The following is a 17,733-nucleotide window of genomic DNA, read 5'->3' as shown; positions in this document are numbered from 1 at the left end:
CAAGAAATTTTGGGTTCCTAAATCTGTCTAATTTTTGCAGGTTATAAGTGACGAGCAGTTCGACGAAGAATGGTACATCGATAGTGGCTGCTCACGTCACATGACAGGGAGGAAAAAGGAGCTTAGGGAATACAGATCTCTTGCAAATGGTGGCAACGTCAAGTTTGGAAACAATTCTTTTGGCACCATAAAAGGATACGGGATGATAACAAATGGAGACTTTACTATAAGGAAGGTGGCTTATGTGGAAGGACTCCAACACAACCTCATTAGTGTATCTTAGCTTGTTGGAGGTACAGGTCTCAAAGTCTCGTTCGATGATGAAGGTTCTGAAATCATAGAGAAAAAGTCAAAGAAAGTGATTCTCAAGTCAGAGCGAAAGGGTGAAATGTTTCCCTTAAACCTTAAACCCATCAAAGGAAACCCAGCTATATGCTTGTTGTCAAAAGCTCAATCCGACGAAAGTTGGTTGTGGCACCGAAGATTATCTCATCTTAATTTTAAAGATATCAACCGTCTTGTTACTGGAGGTCATGTTAGGAGCCTTCCATTGCTCAAGTTCGACAGGGATCATCTGTGCGCTGCATGCGAAATGGGAAAGCAGAGTCGTCAAAGTCATCCATCTATAATCAACACAAAAGTTGTTGAACCACTCGAATTACTTCATATCGATTTGTGTGGTCCTTCATCTATCGAAAGCATCGATGGTAGCAAGTATATTCTTGTTATTGTTGATGACTTTTCACGATTTACATGGGTGTTCTTTCTAAAGCTCAAATCTGAAGCGACTCAAAAGCTGAAAGTGTTTATCAAGCTAATTGAAGTACAGCTTAAGAAGGTTGTTCGTAACATCAGAAGCGACAATGGTCTCGAATTCAAGAACAGGGAGTTTGAAGAATTTCTTGCAGAAAAGGGAATTAGTCATAATTTCTTAGCTCCCTACACACCGCAACAGAACGGAATAGTCGAAAGACGAAACCGATCTTTGTGTGAAGCTGCCCGAACTATGCTAAGTTTCGCTTCCTTACCTCTTTATTTTTGGGCTGACGCTATTTCGGCTGCTTGTTTTACACAGAACAGGTCATATCTTAACAAGAGGTTCACGCTCACTCCATATGAGATACTGAACAACAGAAAGCCAAATGTGAAATTTTTCCATGTGTTCGGCTCAAGGTGCTTCATCTTTAATTCTAAAGAACAACGCAACAAGTTTGATGTCAAAGCCGACGAGGGAATATTTCTGGGTTACTCGCTCACATCCAAGGCATACAGGGTCCTAAACAAGCGTTCAAGAAAGATTGAAGAGACATACTATGTGACCTTTGACGACAACTATGTCAAGAAGCTACAGGCTAAAGAAGACATCACTGGGGAAATCTTTCCTCTAAATGGCCAGGTTACAGTCTCGGTCGCCAACTTATTCGAGACATTAATGGACATCTTTGACGAACCGGAGAACACTTCACTTTCCGAAGCAGGTGCAGCAGACAACAAAGTTGATCACATGGAGCAGATTGTCGAAGACGCTGCAAGGAGAATGCATGAAGAAGCATCAATCTCTAACGACTCTCCTTCCAACGACGCTCAAGTCGAGGGGGAGCCAAGTGCTCAAGTCGAGGGGGAGCCAAGCGCTCAAGTCCAGGGGGAGCCAAGTTCTACAACTTCAACCAAAGAGGTCTCAACACCAGAAAGCTCAGAATCACACGAAACACCTGAACCTCATGTCTTTCAAAGCTCATCAACTGAGGGGGAACATAATGATATGACACTCGGTTACGATAGCCAATCTGAGCCAGACGAAATAATTAATGCTGAACTAGACCCAACCTTTGATCCAAATTACCCTCCTCTTATCAAATGGACCAGAGATCATCCTGTTTCTCAAGTAGTTGGAGATGTCTCTGAAAAGGTCTTGACCCGATCACAACTGAAAGCAAAACAGACTTCCTTATTTTCAAAGGTTGAGTTTTGCATGTTCAGCTCATTCGTATCAAAAGTTGAACCAAAGACAGTTAATACTGCCCTCGATCACTCTGATTGGGTTCAAGCAATGCAAGACGAGCTGAACGAATTTGAAAGGAACAAAGTCTGGCGCCTCATTCCAACTCCTCCAGATGCTTCGGTTGTTGGTCTCAAATGGGTATTTAGGAACAAAATGGACAAGGAAGGTAATGTTATACGGAACAAGGCTCGTCTGGTGGTAAAGGGATACTATCAGGAGGAAGGGATAGACTATGAAGAAACTTTCGCTCCAGTAGCTCGGCTAGAATCTGTTAGAATATTTCTGGCTTATGCTGCTCACAAGAACTTTGAGGTTTTCCAAATGGATGTCAAGTGTGCATTTCTCAATGGAGAACTCGAAGAAACGGTGTACGTGGAGCAACCTCCTGGGTTCGTGAACGAAAGGCATCCAAATCATTGCTATATTCTGGATAAAGCTGTGTACGGCCCTAAGCAAGCTCCGAGAGCCTGGTATGAAACGCTTACAAAATTTTTAAAGATGTCTAAATTCAAACAAGGTTCGGTTGACCCAACCTTATTTCGCAAAAAGGAAGGTAACCACCTTATGATAGTTCAAATTTATGTCGATGACATCATCTTTGGTTCCACGAATACTAGCTTAACAGCTGAATTCAGAAAGCTGATGGAGACTAAGTTTGAAATGAGCTCAATGGGTCCTATTAATTTTTTCCTCGGTTTAAACATAAGACAGGGACCCGAAGGCATCTTTATTAATCAGGAAGCCTACACGAAGACTCTCCTAGCAAAGTTTGGAATGATGGGAGACTCAAAAGTCAAAGTCCCAATGGCATTCGACACCAAGCTTACCCCATCCCTAGACAAACTGGCTGTTGATATCACGCTCTATCGTCAAATGATTGGCTCATTAATGTATCTAACCGCTAGCAGACCTGATATCATGTTTTCTGTTTGTTACTGTGCTCGATTTCAGGCAAACCCACGTGAACCTCACATGCTTGCAGTGAAGAACATCCTACGCTACCTCAAGCGAACCACCTCCTTAGGTCTATGGTATCCATCCTACTCAGGCTTCTTTGTTCAATCCTATTCTAATGCTGACCTTGGAGGATGTGGACTCGACCGTAAAAGCACAACTGGTGGCTGTCAATTTCTTGACGGGAAGTTAGTCAGCTGGCAATCCAAGAAACAAACGTGCGTGTCGCTATCTACTGCCGAAGCGGAATACATTGCAGCTGCATCATGCACGTCACAAGTGATTTGGATCCAAAGTCAACTTCGAGACTACGGACTCAATATGAAGAAGATCCCACTATATTGTGATTCTGAAAGTGCAATTAGGATCTGTCATAACCCAGTGCAACACTCCAAAACCAAACACATAGCACTGAGGTATCACTTCATCAAAGATCACATGGAAGATGGAAACGTCGAAGTTCACTTCGTAAGAACCACTGATCAACTGGCTGACGTCTTTACAAAAGCTCTTCCTGAAGCATCATTCAATAAAATATTGCAAGGACTAGATATGATGGAATCAGAGTCAGTACCTCACGCTACCTCTCAAACTCAAACATAAGAACCGAAACCCACCGAACGTTCGGGTTCGGTTCAACTATCTGACCCACTCATTTCTTCAAAGGTAGTTTTTCAATGTTGTATATTACTTGTACAATTCTGTTTTTCCTCATTTGATTCAAAAAAAAAAAAAAATCTTGTTTTCTTACATTTCCAGGTTCTTCAAAATTTTCTAGAACCGAAACCAACCAAAGGTTCGGGTTCGGTTTTTCAGAATTTTCTAGAACCGAAATCAACCGAAGGTTCGGGTTCGGTTTTTCAAAACTTTTCTCAACCGAAACCAACCGAAGGTTCGGGTTCGGTTTATCTCAAAAATTCCAAATTTTTTTTTCTTGTGTGTTAGTGTTCGTTTATGGGGATACATTTGATGATATACCTAAATGTCCCTAGAAGCATGCTGCTGTATGTGTCTCAAGCCTCATAAGATTTTGAATAATGGCCTTCATGACCTGGTATACACAAACCTTGTCTTCCCAATAAGGCCAATTCATTTATTCTAATCGTGAGCTACCTCACTCTTTTCTCACATGAGTTAAGAGTTTCCTGATTGGTCCTTCTTTTCACAGTAGAGGTACTTTATTCTCTTACACCATCTCTACATTACTTCTCCACTACACTCATTCCATCATGGTAACCCTTGAGACTCTCAGAAATTACCACTGAGGTTTATGGTTACACAACATCTGTGTTTATGATCTTAGTATTGTGTCACTACGAACTAAGTGAAACCCAAAATTCCACACCTAACGAATTGACGGTGAACAATTAAATTGCTCAAGTTCTCACTAAAGAATTGATGAAAGTACCCTATTAAAATCTCCAATTTTATGTGATTCCTATGAAATTGTTACAAACCCATAACATTTCTTCCCTTGGGATCTAGTTCTTATTTTTCTTTCTGAGATTTTATTTTCAAGCTAGTCGTTTTTAGCCTAATTAAAAGAAGCCTTTCAACATTTCTTTATAACTGGTTGATCGTAATTTTAACGGACATTCTTTTAAACCTTAAGTTCTTTCTTGTCCTGTGGCATTCAATGCGCGTGGTTAAACAGTAACGGCTTGTCCCTATGAAACGGCGCTTATTGGGCGGCGTGGTCCTAGGAACCTGACACACTCTCTTCTACGTGATCATCGCACGTCCCAACTGTCATCCATAAGAGATTTGAAACGATTTTTCTCTCTCTTATCACCCACTATAAATAGCCCATTACACCTCCTTTTACCTCTTTACCACTTTCAAAATTTCCGAAACGCAAATACTCACATACAGTTTCCTGTTCATCATCTTCTTCTCACCTGCATCAATGGCTGACTCCTCTTCAGTTCATGCTACCTCACAGATTCTTCCCATTCGCCCACAACAATGTTTGGTCATTGATCTTAACCCAATGGCATACGACTCCTACATGTCGCCGGTCATAGAGTGCTTAAAGTATTCCCAACTCGTTCCAGCACTTTCCAGAATCGAATCGGTGCCGATGGCGGCCCTATCGCAGGTCTACGCGACTGCATATTACGACAAGGTTGTCGACCGGGTATTTTTCGAGATTGGAGACCACAAAACCTCCGTCTCTCGCCCGCGTTTCTGCACTTTGCTCGGATTTGCTACTGACCATTCCAGAGTTCATCCGGAGTCGATACAGATTGGTCATCTGTATAACATGTTTTACAACATGGGATACACAGAAGTTCTTACCTCCGTTGCAAAATTCAAAAAATCGTGCTTGCCGCCACAATGGAACGGTTTATTTACAGTCCTTTTCAAGGGATTGTCGGAGAGAAGTTCAGGTTCAGATGGTGCAAGTCGTCTGTTCCTCACCATCATGTACGGAGTTTACAATGGGATCAACCTGGATTATGGGTTTGTTCTATGGCAACAACTTATTCAAAGCCTCTCCTCTTCATCCCGACACTCTGAAGTCTCGTTGGCCCGATTCTGGATACTGATAACTAAATGGGCCATGGATAGATTTGATGTTCCCACTGCTGAAGATGCATCGATGTCTTCTGTTGGTACTTTCCATACCAAGAAGATCATCGTCTCAGATGCATCAAAATTCTCTTTTATTAGCTCTATCCCGGAGTCAATGTACGGTGATGTGCCTTCGGATAGCAGGTTGATTCGGAAGCTCAAGGAGCTAAGGCCATCTGGTCCAAGGGATCTGACCCCGGATATGCTCAGGTCTATTCATGATGCAGATAAACCGGTGAGCAAAGGTAAAAAGGCAGAAAAAGGAAAGCAAGCCTCCAAAGCTTCAAAGGGACCTTCTTCTAAAAAGAGGAAACAGCCAAAAGTCGCACCATCCCCACCACCGAAGAAGAGGAAGACCCAACCGAAGCGAAAGCTTGTTATACCCTCTTCTTTGAGTGACTCTGAGGGTGAGAGTTCGGGTTCTGATGACTCTCAAGGGGATGCATCTCCTCAACGAGGCAATACACCACCTCGGTCCCCTACCCCAGAGATTGAACTACCCATTTCCCCAATTCCTTCCCCTCCACCAATCTTTACAACTACAACCGAATCATCACATGTAACCGAACCTCCTCAACCCAAAACCCACACAACCGAAACTACTCATACTCAACCACCAACCGAAACTATACCATCACCCACTCAACCTGCTCCTACCAAACCCTCAACACCCCCAACCTCTCCACCCTCTTCATCTCATGAAAATGCATCTGAGGGTGAAAACCCTTATCTTGGGGGAGAAAACATGATCTTTGATTCGGTCTACTATAGTCCGTTTCAAGTTCAAAGTGACGAGGAGGATGATGCTCCAGTAACCAAGAAACATCTCAAAGCGCTCAACGAGAAGATTGACCTACTTCTCAACTCCTCGTCTAACCAACAGTCCACTTTGTCTGAAGCTGCCCTTCAGAAGATTGTTGATGCCTTCTCAAGGGCTCAACATGATTCAGCGGCCTCAGCAACTGCTGCAATTCAGGCATCTACCAGGGCATGTGAGGCAGCGACCGAAAAAGTCGATAAACTATTTTCTGATGCCTCTACCCTGCTGCAGTCCCTGCAGGAAAGTGCAGATGCCACAAAGGCATCTTTGGAACCAATTATCCAACAATTGGTCAATTTTGTCTCATCGGAGTTGCCTTCGTTCGCAACTCTACGCCAAACCATAAGCGACGACAACTCGGCCTTTACCGCCTCCATTGATGCTCGCTTCGCCAAGCTACAAGAAGATCTGGCAGCCGAGCGTTCGTTAATGGACGATCTGGCAATCAAAACAGCTGCACTTGAGGTCAAGACCACACAACTCTCTCAATCCCAACAACAACTAGAAGATCTTCGATCTGAACGGGAGGTGGTCAAGACGTGTGTTTCGGATGTCCACGCTGTTATCTCCAACATTCTGGAAGCACACGATCCAATCTTAAACTTTTCGGTGAGGCGTTCCCTTGCTGAAAAGCTCTCTCCAGCCATCGATCTTCTTAACAAAGTAGAAGGCCTCCCAAGTTTTGTGTCCATTCCGAAACAAGGGGGAGATGAGAAGACAGGATCAAAACCACCTCCTTCCTCCAAAGCTACTCACACGACCGAACCATCTCCAACTGATCAAACTTTAGGTTCGGGTGTGAAGAACAAAGGCAAAAACTTAGCTGAGGACGAAGACGAAGAAGGCGACAAGGAGACCATTGCTGACATTTTAAAACGAAAGAACAGTTGCAAGGATGGTAAAGATGCCAGTCGTGTGGCGCATGAGGCTGCCGAAGCCGAACGCAAACAAAAAGAAGCCCACGATCTCCTTGAGAGCCGAAAGACTCTCTTCCCTTCCTGGACCAGGGAACGCTTAATCAAAGAGGCCATTGAAACTCCCAGCATCTTATGGCTCGAGCCGGTTATATCGTTCGACTGCAACAACACTGTCGATTCGCAGTTCGATATGCCACTGACTCGAAAGGCGTTCATCTTCCACGTCTTCTCTAACATCTTTGAAGTCCCTCACCCGAACGCTGAGCTTGACAGGGAGCTCATTGACTTCTATGTGGCGGCTGCTCGTCCACAATTCCTTACATGGAGCGCCCAGAAGATTGTAAACATTCGGGTGCTAAAACCTTATACTGAGGGACGTTTTATAAACGTTCGGTTCAAATTGATTCGGGGATCTGCAAAAACTGCTCATCTTATCTCCCTGGCAGATCTACCGAATCTAAATCCTCATGATTGGATCGTCCTGTATAATATCCTTTTGACTAATGAAGCTGAATATGGTCCCATTCTAGACCATGTCAAAAGGATGTTAATCTGCTACATCATGGAGGTTGCCCTAATGGATCAGGAGGTCGCCACAGTCTTCAAGAAGAAACCCAAAATTGCTCCTGTGGGATCGGCCAGTGATCTCAATCAAATGCTACTGGGCAGGATCGACCCAAGACGTAACACGGTTATGTTCACTCGAGCGGAAGGACAGAAATGTCTCTTCGCTTTAGCTGACAAGCATCTTTACACCACAACCTGTTTGGAGCATGTGCTGTTCATTGTCAAACGGTTTAAAGAGAACTCGGCCGATGATGTCAAGTATTTTGAAGATATGATTAACTGGTACATCCGGTTTAGACAGACCATTCTTTCAATCACCAAATGTCTGTTTAGTACCGTGAAGAAGGTACCGGTTTCAGCTGCTGGCCCAAGTAATTAGTGAAGGTCTCGCTCCAAATTGGCGTAAAGGGGGAGATTGTTGGGCTTTGTAGATTGCGTCTTTTGGGCTCGACTGATTATGCTATTCTGTATTCTGGTTTGGGCCTGTCCAACCATGAACCTTTTGTTGGAATAGTGTCTAAGGCTATAACTATATCCGGTTGTGTGTAACACTAAGTTTTTCAAACAAATTTTTCGATTTTTATAAAACATAATTCCATCAATATTCATAGAAACACCCCTTTTAATTGTTCAACAAAATAGTACAAAATCCCAAGATCCAAAATGTCAAGTTCCAAACGTGTGTGTACGGATCAAGCCGGCGCCTTCCCACGGTCGTCACTGGTACCTGAAACAAATAACATCAACACTGTAAGCACAAGGCTTAGTGAGTTTCCCAAAATACTACATATAACACATATTAGCCACTCGAGGCTATAACTCTGTGGGTCCGTGCACCCAAACTCTGTGAACCCTCAGGTTCTAACTCTGTGAACCTTCCGGTTCTAGCTCTGTAAACATGCACAGCATCAAACACATAAAAGTAATGCAGTACAACACATAACATACATAGCATACAAATACTCTATCACATAACTCTGGTTACCTACTCAAGGTAAAGTATAGTGAGAAGACTCACCTCGTGTGTCTCGGTAAACCGTAACCCTGAAATCGCTAAACACTCGATCTGCCGAGCTGAAGTCCCCCTATAGCACAATATATCTCTAATTAACACTTTCCCAACTAGGGTTGACCATACCATAACAGGACAATCTAGGTCAACGCTGGTCAACGGTCAACTTGACCGGACTCGACGAGTGCACCATAGCGACTCGGCGAGTCTGAGCGCATTCACCAATTTCCCTGGAATCCTCTCTTGACACGTCGAGCATCCCCTCCCAACTCGACGAGCTCCACCTGGCACGAGTTGTGGGGCCACCACGACTCAACTCGCCGAGTCTCAAGAACAACTCGGCGAGTACGGTTTGACTCGGTCCACCTGTCCATCCTGACTCCCCCTTGACCCACTGAGTTCACTCATCCCAACTCGGCGAGGCCACTCGCTGAGTGGTCGTGCAGCATTCAAGCTACTCGCCGAGTCTGTTCTTCGGACTCGGCGAGTCAGAGCCATGCACTGACTCAATCTTGCTCTAAAGGCCAGATCCAGTCCACTAATCCATAGATCCAGTCCCCCCATGCTTATTTAGCACGTAAAGTCACAACCTTGATGCATAAATAACCTCTACATGATCACAAATGATGTTTTTGACTCAACTACTTCAACACGAGGCCAAGGACTCCATTTCCACCCATAAAGCTTGATGAGTGAGGCCCTCTGGACCTCTATGGATCCAGATCCATGGTCTCAACTCAAAGAGGGAACCAAAGGGGCACCAAATCACCCCATAAATGATCATATTAAGCCCTAACTTGCATCAAGTTTCACCAAACAGAAAATGGTCCGAAAATAATACCTCTAGAGTGATGATCCAAGCTCCAAATCCACGAAATAGCAACCTCCTTTGCTTCCTCTTGCCTAGGGTCTCCTTCTTCTTGCTAAGCAACACACACAAGATCAAGATTGGCTCTCTTTCCTTCACAAAACGCTCAAGAACTCTAGGGACACTCTCTGGGGGTTGGGTGAGCGCAAATGACGGCCATAAGGCCCCTTAAATAGGCCACAAACCCGGAGATTTAGGGTTTCATAACCCAGCGCAGACTCGCCGAGTCCATACCCTGGACTCGCCGAGTCCAAGTGCGCACCCTCGATTAATCCCGCGTCCCTACTCGGCGAGTCTGAGCCCCGACTCGCCGAGTCCCTCTTACAAAATAACACAATTAAACTTACATTATACCTGGTAAAATCCGGATGTTACATTGTGCATGGTCCTTTTGGGTTGCCTTCACCATAGCAACTTGAAGGATGATTTATTAAGAGAGAGTAAATATTATAAGGAATAATATTTAGCTATTTGATTAATATAAGTCATAAATTAATTGGTATTAATTTGGTGACTTAAAGAGATTAATTAAATAAGAGGGTATAAACTGTCAATTGTTTGATAGTTAGACTTTAGACTGTAAATCCATTAGGATGGACCTTGGACGGATTCTAAGAGCTTTAGGATAGCTCAAATCGTCCATATGGTTATCTATGGAATGGATTTGGATAGCCTTAAGTGAAGATTATCCAATTAGGGTTTAGGGTGAAACCCTTAAGGAGTCTAAAGGTATAAATAGGCCCTTGGGATGTGGAATTCGTGTACAACCTTTCAGAACCTAAAGCAAGGAACCTCTAGTCGAATTCCATCCCCTCTGCTCTCTCCTAAATCATCTTGCTTGCTATTGGTGTTTGTAAGCCATTAGAGGAGTGACAATTGTGACTCTAGAAGCTCCAAGACAAGAAGATCAACAAGGAACTCAAAGGTATGATTCTAGATCTGTTTTAATGTTGTTGTTTAACCTAATTAGCCATTAGAAGTCTTGGATTCAAAAGCATGAAAAATTAGAAAGCCTAGATCCAAGCAATAGGGTTTTGCATGCGCACATAGGAAAGTTCTTATGGCTAAAACCCAACAGTGGTATCAGAGCCTAGATTGGTTTTCTTTAAATTGTTGCTTGAATAACTGAAACAAACCTGCAAAATTCGATTTTTTTGGGTTTTGAGTCACTGACTCGTCGAGTTCCAAGGTGGACTCGTCGAGTAGGCCTGACTCGTCGAGTCCCCTTGTGCACTCGGCGAGTCCAAGCGTCAGGAATGGCCAGATTCGGGATTATTTCATAATTATCTTATGGAAACTTACCTTAATCATATTAGATCAATGTAAATCCGATTTTTTGATAAATATGACTGTTATCTTGATCTAATTAAAGATATTTATCATCTAATAAAATATTTAGTTTCCTTATATGATAATAATTAATTATTTTTGGTAATTATCTTCAAAGAAATCAAGATAAATCAAATAAAGATAATTAGAATATTAAATTGTTAATTGGAATTATTTGTTATTTGATCCTCCATGTTTTTAAATGTTTAAAACCTACCCTATAGTTTTGAAATTTATATTTGTGATTAAAAGCTTTAATTTAGACAACTTAAATTTCAAACCCTAGATTTTGAAAAGTTTAAAAATGCAACCCTATACCTATATGATATTATTAGAATAATATATATATATGTATAACTAAATGCTAGTCTTACCGCTAGTAGGCCTCATTCACGAAGCCGATCTATAAGGTGGGTATAAGGTTGCGGCCTATAAAATGGCGCTTAATGGGTGTACACTCACACCCACCGCTTGCTTGATTGGTGGAGGGTCGTTAGCCGAACGGGTAGGATAGGGCAACCTCATCCTCTCATTAAAAGTATAATAAGAAATACGAAGTAACTAAACCTTTTTTAAAAAATTTCCCAATCTTAGTTACTTTAGGAAAAGTGAATTGATGCAATCCCATGAAATTACACTTTGCACCTTGCTAAGATGTTAGTGGAGCGTGTGTGGTTTACCGGCACACTAATTGGTTCTAAGCGAAGGTGGCAAAGGGTGATTCATTGTTTATCATAGTTCGATGGAGCGTGTGTGGTTTACCGGCACATCGAATAGGTGATCGTAACAATGAAGGCACCATGTGAATTTGCATGGTAATTCACACCCGCTTTGTGATCCTCGGCATCCCAGTCACAAACGAGAGGGGCATATCGAGATTTAAACATGCCATTGAATAGTTCAATGAATCTCATCCGAACCTAGGAATTCTCAAAACACTTAGGACCAAAAGTTTAAGTTTTGTGATGGAGAATTAGTGAATCGTCATTCACTTACCTTCAATTTATTTGCATGTTGGATTACGGCATCCCTTTTCTAGTATGTAAATGTTATTGTTGGATCCTAGCCCTAATTTTTCTTATTGGGTGATAATTAGGGATTCTTGTTCTAATCTATCTTTGTCCTTTCTATAGATGTCAAACGCAAACAACGCTGCTGCTAGTTCTTTCACGTTGATGAGCCTTTGCCAAAAGGTCACCTTCGATGGAACGAACTTTGGCGAATGGATAAGATACATTCGCACCATTGCTCGCTATGAGGATAAAGAGTATGTCCTCGACGAGAAGCTCGAGAAAATCAACCCCGAAGTTGCTACTCCCGCCGAAATCACCGCCTTTGAAACCCATGAGCGAGATGCGACGAAAGTACATTGCATCATGATCGCCACCATGAACTTCGAATTCCAAAAGTCCTACGAGGACATGTATCCATACGAGATGCATCAAGACTTGTTGGAGAGGTACCACCAAAACGCGAGACAAGAGCGTTACGAGATCTTCACGAACATGATTTCCGCCAAGATGGGTCATGGAGAATCCCTTACCGTGCACTTGCAAAAGATGCAAAGGTATGTCGACCGCCTTCGCAAGTTAAATGTTGACTTCGGCGAAGACTTGGCGATCGACATGGTGCTTCACTCTTTGCCTCCGATGTACAATCAATTTAGGATGACCTACCACATGAACAAAGAGGAGGTCACTCTAAGTAAACTCCAAGGACTCTTGAGGGTTGCTGAGAGCAATTTCAAGGACAAGTCTGTTGCACCAACTCCCAATCCATCCGCTGCTCCTGTCTTGGCTATTGGTCAAGGGAAGGGAAAGAAGAGGAAAGCTTCTTCAAATAACTATCGAAAGGTGAAAGCCCGAGATGGTTCCTCTTCTAGTGGGACCAAAGTTGATCCCTCTAAGCCCTGCTCTAACCCGAAGGAGGCAGAGTGCCACCACTGCCACAAGATAGGACATTGGAAGAGAAGCTGCCCGGATTACCTGCAAGCCATCAAGGAAGGAAAGATCAAGCCATCTTGGAAGGAAAGATCAAGCCATCTTTCGCAGGTATATATGCAATAAAATCTAATGATTCTACTCATGCTATTTCTTGGGTTCTTGACACCGGTTGTGGTTATCACATTTGTTCTAATGTGCAGGGACTAAGAAGAAGTAGGGATGTGGAGCAAGGAAGGATCAATCTAATCATGGGGAACAGAAGATCGTCGCCTGTGACCAAGATTGGAGTGTATTCTTTAGTGCTTAAGAATAGTTTAGTCTTAGATTTGAACAATTGTTGCTATTCGCCAGAAATGGCTAGAAACATCATTTCATTTCATGGTTTATATAGACAAGGTTTTAGATTTTCTTTTAATAATGAGAATGGTTCTATTTTGGCTTATCTAAATGGTGTCTTTTACTTTGAAGCTATACCATGTAATGGAATATATGAAACTGTTATGATTGTTGATAACTTAGGAAATGATGTTTTGAATATTGATTCTTCCACTAGTATGGATAAAGCATCATTGTGGCATTGTCGTCTTGGACATGTCAACAAGAAACGCATAGCCCAACTCCAAAAGGATGGAGTGTTGGAGTCATTCGACCTTAGGGAAGATGACACATGCGAGTCTTGTTTACTTGGAAAGATGACTAAGTCACCCTTCACGAGCACTTGTGAAAGGGGTGAGGGACTATTAGACCTAATACATACCGATGTATGTGGACCTTTTAGATCAACCACGAAGGATGGGAACCGCTTCTATGTGACCTTTACCGATGATTATAGTAGATATGGGTATATCTATTTAATAAAGCAAAAGTCAGAAACCTTTGAAAAGTTCAAAGAGTTCAAGAATGAAGTGGAGAATCAATTGGGCAGGAAAATCAAGATGCTTCGATCCGATCGAGGAGGAGAGTACCTAAGTCTTGAATTCCACGATTATCTCAAGGAGTGTGGAATAGTTTCGCAATTAACGCCTCCTAGGACACCGCAGTTGAATGGTGTGGCAGAAAGGCGTAATCGAACCTTATTGGATATGGTTCGCTCTATGATGAGTCGTGCTTCACTACCTATCTTCTTTTGGGGGTATGCCTTAGAGACTGCCGCCCATATCCTTAACCGAGTCCCTACCAAGAAGGTTGCCAAAACACCTCACGAGATGTGGACGGGGAAAGCTCCCTCGTTGGCACATATCAAGGTTTGGGGTTGCGAGGCTTTCGTAAGACGAGATACTCACGACAAGCTTGAACCTCGAAGTGAGCGATGTATTTTCATCGGCTACCCGCAAACTTCCTTTGGATATCTCTTCTATAGACCGAAAGATAATGTTATCTTTGTTGCGAGGAGAGGAGTTTTCCGAGAGCGAGAACTCATAAGCCAAGGAGACAGTGGGAGGCAAATCGAACTTGAAGAGATTCAAGAATCAATAGATGAAGGAACCTCTACCGCTGGTGTTCAACCCGAGGAGGAAACTCCAGTTGAACCGATTGACGAATCCTTACCTCTTAGACGTTCCGATAGAGTTAGAGTTCAACCCCAGTTTTATGGTTTTCATATTACTACCGAAGGGGACACGTATATTAGTGATGGTACACTAGTAAATCTTGATGAACCTAATAGCTATAAGGAAGCCATGGCAGGCCCGGAGTCTGCGAAATGGAAAGAGGCGATGGATAGCGAGATCCAATCCATGTACGATAACCAAGTTTGGAATTTGGTTGATTACGTGCCCGAACGTAAGACCGTAGGGTGCAAATGGATCTTCAAGAAGAAGACCGATGTGGATGGGAACGTACACACATACAAAGCGCGATTGGTTGCGAAGGGCTTTACTCAAACTCCCGGAGTTGACTATGATGAGACCTTCTCACCAGTTGCGAAGATTAAATCTATTAGAGTGATGCTAGCGATTGCCGCATTTCATGATTATGAGATTTGGCAAATGGATGTCAAGACCGCTTTCCTTAACGGAAAGTTGGCTGAGGATGTTTACATGGCTCAGCCAGAGGGGTTTGTGGATCCGAAGCATCCGAATAGAGTATGTAAGCTTGAGAAGTCCATTTATGGACTTAAACAAGCGTCTCGCAGATGGAATCTTTGCTTCGATGAGAAAGTCAAAGAGTTTGGATTTGTACGAAGCGAAGACGAATCTTGTGTATATGTCAAAGCCAGTGGGAGTATAGTAAGCTTCCTCGTTCTATATGTCGATGACATATTACTCATAGGAAACGACATCCCGACTCTGCAGGAGGTTAAGTCCTGGCTCGGGAAGTGCTTCGCTATGAAGGACCTCGGAGAGGCTTCTTACATTTTGGGAATAAGGATAGTAAGAGAAAGAAGTAAGAGACTAATTGGACTTAGTCAGAATACTTACTTGGAGAAGGTACTAAAACGTTTTAGTATGGAAAACTCAAAGAAGGGAGAACTACCGATACAAGGAAATGCCAAGTTGAGTAAGACTCAAAGTCCGAGTACCGAAGCTGAGATAGCAGAAATGAGCCGAGTACCATACGCTTCCGCAGTTGGCTCAATCATGTACGCTATGACTTGTACTCGCCCTGATGTAGCCTTCGCTTTGAGCATGGTTAGCAGATATCAAGGGAACCCTGGCAAAGCACATTGGATTGCGGTGAAGAACATCCTTAAGTACCTTCGGAGGAAGAAAGAATGGTTCTTAGTCCTTGGAGGGAGTGATGACTTGAAGGTGCGAGGGTATAGTGACGCCAGCTTTCAAACCGACAGGGACAACTACCGTTCGCAGTCGGGCTGGGTCTTTACCCTAAATGGAGGAGCAGTGACATGGAAAAGTTCCAAGCAGGAAACCGTAGCTGATTCAACGTGCGAATCAGAGTACATCGCAGCGAGCGAAGCGTCTAAGGAGGCAATATGGCTGAAGAACTTCATCGGTGATCTTGGAGTTGTGCCGGCCATAAAGGAGCCCATGGAGATTTTCTGTGATAACGAAGGTGCGGTTGCCTTGACCAAGGAACCGAGGGATCATGGTAGATCTCGACATATCGACAGAAAATATCACTTCATTAGACATCGTGTAGAAGAAGGACAACTCGTAGTGAAGAGGATATCATCAGAAGATAACCCAGCAGATCCGCTTACAAAGGGACTGAGTAGGGTTAAGCACTTGCAGCATGCTAGGAGTATTGGGCTGAAGGATGATATTAGCATAGATTAGATAGTATTAGAAACATATAATAGATAAATGTAATTGACATTTGATGATTAAATAAAGAAGTTTTATTTATAAGTAAAGCTACTATCATATGTTAATTGTTTAACTATTGTTTCACTTTGCATGTTTTGACTTCCAGAATAATTGAGTTATTAGGAATAATCGAATTATTCAAATGGTCCACAATCGTTCATATGTTGGGAGTAGATATGAATGAAGATTGTCATGAATTGGTGTGTAGAATGTCTAAATGGTGTTAGACATAGCAAGGGTTGCTGCAACGTTCATGAGTGCTTATGAACTGGTTTTGAGCATTGGAATAAACCCGCGCTTGCTGGAATCACCTTATGGAATACGATATAAAAGGTGATCGCAAGACGATAATATCATATGGTCTTAAAACCTAGATATATGGTTTATTATTTGTTAATTGATTGTGCATTGATAATGCGAAAACGCATCAGTAACTTGATGTTATAAAACGCATTGTTGTGTATTGTTGGTTAATGAATAAGTAAATGCATATAAGTCGAAGTTTATCTGTAAATTTTATCCTAAGAGGGTAGAAGAGATATCTTGGCCACTCGATGATTTGATTTGACTTATGTGCCGGGCCTGGTCAGAACTGAATTGATGTGTTCGATTAAGTTCTATGTCAAATAAATCGAAGATCGAGAAATCTAAATGCTAGACTAACCATTCCATAGGATTGTCAGCATGATATCTAACAGAGGACTGTACGATCCCTTATCTAAAGGACAAGATTGATTAGATCAGAGTTGACAGCGTCTTTGAGAGCTATGATTGCAAACCGAATTGTACTTGTATAGTTACTAGACTTATCCAAGTGGGAGACTGTTGGAATAGTGTCTAAGGCTATAACTATATCCGGTTGTGCATGGTCCTTTTGGGTTGCCTTCACCATAGCAACTTGAAGGATGATTTATTAAGAGAGAGTAAATATTATAAGGAATAATATTTAGCTATTTGATTAATATAAGTCATAAATTAATTAGTATTAATTTGGTGACTTAAAGAGATTAATTAAATAAGAGGGTATAAACTGTCAATTGTTTGATAGTTAGACTTTAGACTGTAAATCCATTAGGATGGACCTTGGACGGATTCTAAGAGCTTTAGGATAGCTCAAATCGTCCATATGGTTATCTATGGAATGGATTTGGATAGCCTTAAGTGAAGATTATCCAATTAGGGTTTAGGGTGAAACCCTTAAGGAGTCTAAAGGTATAAATAGGCCCTTGGGATGTGGAATTCGTGTACAACCTTTCAGAACCTAAAGCAAGGAACCTCTGGTCGAATTCCATCCCCTCTGCTCTCTCCTAAATCATCTTGCTTGCTATTGGTGTTTGTAAGCCATTAGAGGAGTGACAATTGTGACTCTAGAAGCTCCAAGACAAGAAGATCAACAAGGAACTCAAAGGTATGATTCTAGATCTGTTTTAATGTTGTTGTTTAACCTAATTAGCCATTAGAAGTCTTGGATTCAAAAGCAT

Source organism: Lactuca saligna, chromosome 6 (genome assembly GCF_052625555.1).
Source record: "Lactuca saligna cultivar CGN05327 chromosome 6, ASM5262555v1, whole genome shotgun sequence".
Taxonomy (NCBI): Eukaryota; Viridiplantae; Streptophyta; class Magnoliopsida; order Asterales; family Asteraceae; genus Lactuca; species Lactuca saligna.
This window is presented reverse-complemented; position numbering follows the sequence as displayed.